Genomic DNA, 6,652 nt, shown 5'->3' on the forward strand with positions numbered 1-6,652 from the left:
AAAGGTGGTCTCCATGTAACTGAATGCAGATGTCAACATTGTAGTTCAAAGTCATCACTGTAAATTCCCTTTATGATCTATGGAGAGAAGTGGAGAATAATTAATCCGGCTTATTTTTGGTAACCTACATTAGCATATGATAAATCATGCCATAGATTCCCTGGTTTATAGAGAGTGTGGGCTGAGTAGCTGGGCCATGGTGTCTGTAGTTCAGTGCTTCACCATAAGGGACAGTGTTGGTGAAAGGCAGGTGCAACCTCAGACCAAGCTACCATCTACCTTATCCCTACAAAGTCATGGACTTGTCTATGGCCTGATCATTACGCCTGGGGCATTACACTTCATGACTAGGGAAATAGTAGCTAAGTAGCAGACTATCACTTAGAGATAACATATAATGAGATCAGGTTAATAAGGATTCTCTGAAATAATCTGTACCTTTACAAATAACAGACATAGCAAACTTCGTTTATTTGATCTCTGAACAATTTTCACAGTCGCAAGAAATTAATCAGAATGTAAAAGCTCTTTATCAAATGCTGTTGAAATCAGTGCTGGATTTGTGTACTTGAACTGTTGCTCAGCCCTGAATAGATATATTAAAAGTAGTTTAATCCGATTGGTTTTAGCTTAGTTCTGCAGTCTAGCAGTGCAAGTAAAACTGCTTTCACTTAGGGATTGTCACTGCTTTGCTTGAATAAGTTCATTAGCAAGGCATAAAGTAACTGTGAGCCTGAGGGGCTTTGGGGCCCAGGGGCTAGATCTTCCTGAGAGAACAAAAATTGGAGGCAAGTAATAGCCAGTACTCAGTGTAATACAACACTAATGAAGAGGATGTCATGAAGCTTGACAGGGTAGCATATCCTTGAATCTAGATATCCATGCTCACAGAAAGAGGTAGGCAGTAGCAAGAGCATAATTCTGTGCTAACAAGGAGCTCAACACTCAATCTGTTCCACATGGCTTCGTCTGCCATTTGCCAGAAAAAAAATGACAAGCTACTTCAGTTTCACTGAAGTGATGACTTTTGACCAAGACACAATGTTTTGGCACATCCACACAAACCCAAGTCTGTAACCATCATGGTCATCGCTGCTACTGACTCATAGACTTCATGGACAAACACAGACAGTCACTGAACTGAAGGCCCTCAGCCTCTGAGCACGTCTAAGGATCCCTGATCACTTATGGTTTTGATCGCTAAAGCTCAGCCTGTACAGAAGAGGAGACTGGCTATACAGACTGCCTTAAGCTGACCATCTGGGCTAATACAGCCTTCTTTTGGAGGCAGCGGGCTGTTGAAAACAGGCCCTTTATCCCATCCACCACAGTGCTGTTATGCCTCCACTAACAACAGAGAGACAACTTGAACAAGAAGTTTAGTTTTCTGACAGCCAAAGTAAATGAAAGGGTCACCTTGCTCACTGATTATGATTGTATCTTTGCATGGCACTGTTAACTGCATCAGTACTCCAGCCTCTGTAGCACAGGCATCATCCTCGGGTCTTCTGTGATGGTAAGAAGGGGTGCTAACCAATTTGTGGCCATCAGGAATCTTTTCTTTCTTTTATTTCCACACAGCTGGAAATAAGGCAAGACTTTGCAGTTCAGAGGGAAGGATACCTTTGTAGGGATCTTTTATTCCTAATATCTCTGTAGGAGAGTAGAAAGCAGTCCCTTGATTTCTCTATGGCCAAGCTCATCTGTTACTCCCTCGTCAAAATGGGAACAGCAATGCTTGGTCCTCTCCCAGTAGTGTTAAGGGGGTAAATACACCTCATCTGAAGACCTGATTATGTTCTGTATGGTGGAGACCATGTATGAACTGCAGACAGACAGCTTTTCCGCTCTCTAAAAACTGCAGTTTATCTCTTGCTGCTGCTTCAGCTTGGTTGGCCATGACATAAAGCGTAACTAGACAGATTAGATGTATAGTAGCACTATTATGATATTTGAATTACAAAGACAGAAAACAAATCAAAAGAACAAGGAGAGAATTTAACATTTTTGATCAGCCTTTCTCCTTCACTTTCTTCCTATATAATTTAAACTGGAGCTGTTTTTCCATCCCCAAGAAGTGAAAATACATTTGCAAAACTAATAAATGAGAATCTATTTGCAAAGATATTTATTTATGCGCCTGGCACTTGAGGGTGTTTAGAGGGTAATCTCAAACTGTGAGCTCTGCACTGTGTAAATTTAGAAGCTATTTTTTCTAAATGTCAAGTATTTATTACATGAAAAAAACATTTGGAGTGTGGAGCAGGTCCCTAATGATATACAGTGCATTTGGGGAAGGACTTCTTGGATGAACAGAAGTAATATTTGAGAGATGAAAAGCAAATCATGTGTTTGAAATTGCTTTGTGTACACAGAAAGGAAGCTGAACAAAGGTAGAAGGCCAGCCCGGTATTTTGCTTTGTCTCATGCATAAAATAGTGGTTTTCCAAGCCTATACCAATCTCTTTTCTGAGTCCTGTGGCACTTCTACCTCCTCTGCTTAAATGCTGCTGTCTCCCTTTCGCCCCCTTAACAGCTCCAGCAGGCTCTGTTCAGACCGCAGGCAAATAAACCCTGCAGAATTTATTCATGTAGGATTTTACCCACATGATACCTTACCTTAACGTTAATGTATCTCGAAGTGTGGAGTAGTGAAGTGCAGCTCTCCAACTGGAGACTGATGATACGGAATACAAAGGACTTTATCTATTGTGAGAAGCCTGTGATGCCTGTTGTTTTGCTTGGAAATACCAGCCAGCCTGGAAGGCTGCAGCACAATGAGAACCATCACAAGCAAGGGATGCCTCACCTACTTGCTCTTCCTGATCAGAGCACACACCCCCTCTACATCAGGCACCTCCTTTTCCATGAAGGTCAAAGTTTGTGGATAGACACCCTGTGTTTTATTAGTCCATCTAATAAAGTTGGGGGAACTTGAAAGGCTTTCATCTGAAAGCTGCTCTCATGTCCGAAATAGACGCCATGAACTTCAAGCAATTGCTCTGAGTTTGATTAGGTACATAGGAGCTTCACTACCTAAAGGAAAGAGTGACTAGATAATTTATGGGTTAAAGGAGAGAAATGCTAAGACCATTTCTTGCAAAGGACAGAGAGAGACAAGTACTTTACAGCCTGTGTGGAATGTGAAGAGGTTAGTGGTGAGGACGATGTAGCAATTGCATGTACTGAATTCAAGCTAGGAAGGAAAAAAAAACAACCTGAAAGTCCATTTCAAACGTGCAGAACTTCAAAAGGGAGCTTCAAATGTGAGCAGCAATAAAGATAGAAAAAAAGAAAGTAGAAACTAAAAGATTGAAAATGCTGGTAAGGCCAAAAAGACTTATCTTAAAAGATACCGTGTCTGACAGCTGCCGACTGGCTTGTGGAAAGCATCTTACAAAGAGAAAAACCCTCACAAAAATCTCAGCCTAATTAAAAAAGACAGTGAAGGGAACTATTAGAACTTGACAAAAGTCATTTCCAAATGGGAAAACCAGGAAAATCTGGCAAGTGAAATGTAGATCTCCAGTGAGATGGGTCAAATACCAGTTCAATGCAAGCTGCTAACAGAAACCACTTTCAGACACATCCAAACCACGATGTCTTCCAGAAATTCAGCCAAGTGAGACAGTCAAGAGGTAGAATTACACAGCAAAGGCTATAGGAAAAGTACTTGCTTGAGCACATCTCATTAAGAACAAAGTGATAGATCCTGCTGTGACAGATGAAGAACAATCTCAAACCGAAGAGATTTTGAAGCAAACCAGTAAAATTGACCAGTGAGAAGACAGGATGACAATCATCAAGTGGCTCTGGAGTAACTCAGCATGAAACTGCTAACTTGTTACTTGAAATATGGCTGGTGTCAGAGGAACAGCCAATAGCCATTATAACTTCCTTCTTTAAGAAAGGCTCCAGGGTGATGCTGAAATCTATAGAGAAATAAATCTGTAAGAAAAAAGGCTTTATCAGGAGGAGCTGTAAGAGCAGCTGTGCTGGGCAGGATTCCACAAGCATTTTTACCCAAGGAAGTCATGCCTCATGAATCTGGCAAAAAGATCTATAGCATTTCACAAGCTTTGTGGGTAAAGGTGATGCAGGCGGAGGATTTTGTCAAAGGCTATTTCAAAAGTGATAACTGAAGGTTCCTAAGAAGTACAAAGGACAGGTTCTCCCGATTTTAAGCTAGGAAGTAGAAGATGGCTGAAAAAGATGAGAGTCTTCACTGTGGAAGGAAGCTGGCACTGGGCTCGCACACATATTTGCACTTTGGACTTTACTCTTCAATATAATCCCCCGTGACCTAGCAAAGGATGACAAAAGTTTTCAGTTGGTACAAAATTAGTAATGGCAATCAGTATTAATGCAAAGCTCAAAGTTGCAGAAGGATACCACAGTCCTGGATGACTGGGCAATCAAACAGTGGATAAAAAATTTATGTCAATGATGATGGAAAAGGGGGGGGGGGGGATGAAAACATCAGCCCAGTGATCAAAAAAGTAGATGGGATATTTTTACCTACTTTGAAGGTAACAGAGCACAAAATAGAAGTCCCCATTATGTCACTCTGTGCTGCTCCAAAGCACGTCTCGAAAACTGCTTGTGTTTTAGTCATCTTGTTTTAAATAGATTACAGCAGAACTAAAATGAGGGGAAGACTGATGAGGATTATTAAGATTTTAGGATTACAGGATAAGCTAGATTTTCTGCAGGATGTGATCCTGTGATCCTTCCTTTCTGCTCAGTCATGACGAGAACCCTTTGCAGTGCTCTGTCCACTTCTGGGCTCCCCAGTAGAAGAGAGATGGATGCACTGGTGCAAGCCCAGACAAAGGCCACAAAGACAACGAAGGGCTTGGAACATCTGACGTACAAGTAGAGGCTGAGAGAGCTGGGACTTTTCAGCCTGCAGAAAAGAAGGCTCAAGAGGTTTGCATCAATGTGTATAAACACCTGATGGAGGGAGTACAGAAGACAAAGCCAGGCCCTCCTCAGTGGTATCCAGTAACAGGACTAGAGGTAATGGACAGGAACTGAAATGTAAGAAATTCTGTTTCAATGTAAGAAGCAACTTTTTCACTTTGAGAGTAACAGAACATGAGCATAAGATTTGGTCAGGATAGAGGCATATCCCACTGCTGCAAGAATTCACCCCTTCAGACCCCTCCTAGATCACAGTCCAATGTTTTTAGCTAAAGCAGCAGGGAAAGAGACTTGTGCTGTGTTTCGCAGGAGCGGTACAGGCATGCACTTCTACAGCCACCTAGCTGCAGGGCACTACGGTCTGATGGGAAAAGGTGGGAGCAGCAAACCTGTCACACTCCAGCAAGCAACACTGGAGAAGGGCTGTCAGAGCAGAAATTCTGTTTGCAATTGCCATCCTCAATTTGCAAAATAAGCTTTAAAACTACAAAATCAGTATTAGAGTAGGTGGGTACAGTAGGTGAATTAGTTTACAGTAGGTGGTAGCCAGGGTGCTTTTACAGTATTTCAATACTAGTTAGGGATGGGTATGGAAACTTCGTCAGCATGTGGAGCACTACAGCCAGCAAAACCATCCTGTATTACTCACTTGACATATAATATAATAAAGCTGGTTATATAAAAGGACAGGGCTTTTCTAGCCTGTACATTTCTTGGACATCCATAAAATCTATAGAGTGTCTTATGTTGGGCTTAAAATCCTGCTCCTCATTTGGAAAAGAGGGACTTTGAACCTGGGTCCTTCCAGGCCCTCGTACATAGCCTCAACCCAGCTGCCAGGTACAGAGACATGCACCCATCTGAACTGCTGCTAAATTCTTTTACTGGAGAGTGGGGTAGAGTTAACCATCTTTACAGCAGCTCCTACAGTGCCATGTTTTGGATTTGTCACGAAAATGGTATTGGTGGCACACTGATGTTTTGGCTGTTGCTGAGGGGTGCTTGCACAGCATCAAGGCTTTCTCTTTGTGTCCCACTCTGCCCTCTCAATGAGTAGGCTGGGCATGGGACACAGTTGAGACAGCTGACCTGACCCGGCCAAAGGGACGTCACACACCATACAACATCACGTTCAATCAGCTCAGTCATCAGGGATAAAGACTGAGGTAAAGGAATAAGAAGGAAGGGTACTGGCTTCCAAGGTGGCCATTGTTCGCACACCAGCTGGGCATGTGTCTGACTGTGGCGGGTGGTGTGTGATTGCCTTGTTTTCTCCTGGGGTTCCCTTCTCTTTCTTCACCCATTAATCTGTCTCTATCTCCAGCCACAAACTTTCTCACTTTGTTTTTCCTGTTTTCTCCCCCATCCCACTGGCGGTGATGGGGGTGAGCAAGCAGTTGTGTGGGTGCTTGGCTGCTGGCTGGTTCAACCCACCATACTTCTTCATCCCCAGCATTTGTTTTTGTTCTCTGCCAAGCTGAAGCATCTTCATGGGCTTCAGAATCACAGTCAGTAGCAGAGAATAACTGCAGGGCTACTCCTGGGGAAAGCTGCATCTCCTCCCTTTGCAGCCACACCATCCTGCATGGTACACTGCAGCCAAGGACCCACCGGAGAGGAGAAACGCTCCGCGCAGGCTGCCTGCCCCTTGCAGTTCCTGTAAACCACCGCAGGGAGACAGCTGCAATACGTCTCTGAAACAGGAACGGGCAGAAAACGCCAGGCTGAG

General features: G+C 43.2%; 1 long non-coding RNA gene across 1 annotated transcript; it reads right to left on the reverse strand.

Annotated features, from left to right (window-relative positions):
* Positions 1 to 448: 448 nt before the first annotated feature.
* Positions 449 to 6,400, reverse strand: LOC134171470 (uncharacterized). The gene is made up of 2 exons (XR_009967643.1): positions 6,358 to 6,400; positions 449 to 1,581 (listed from the first exon to the last, which is right to left on the reverse strand). It is a non-coding gene; the product is annotated as an uncharacterized LOC134171470 (long non-coding RNA).
* Between the last annotated feature and the right edge of the window lie 252 nt (positions 6,401 to 6,652).

The sequence above is a fragment of the Pezoporus occidentalis genome, unplaced genomic scaffold, assembly GCF_034315485.1.
Source record: "Pezoporus occidentalis ecotype Australia unplaced genomic scaffold, CSIRO_AGI_Poc_V1 ctg40, whole genome shotgun sequence".
Taxonomy (NCBI): Eukaryota; Metazoa; Chordata; class Aves; order Psittaciformes; family Psittacidae; genus Pezoporus; species Pezoporus occidentalis.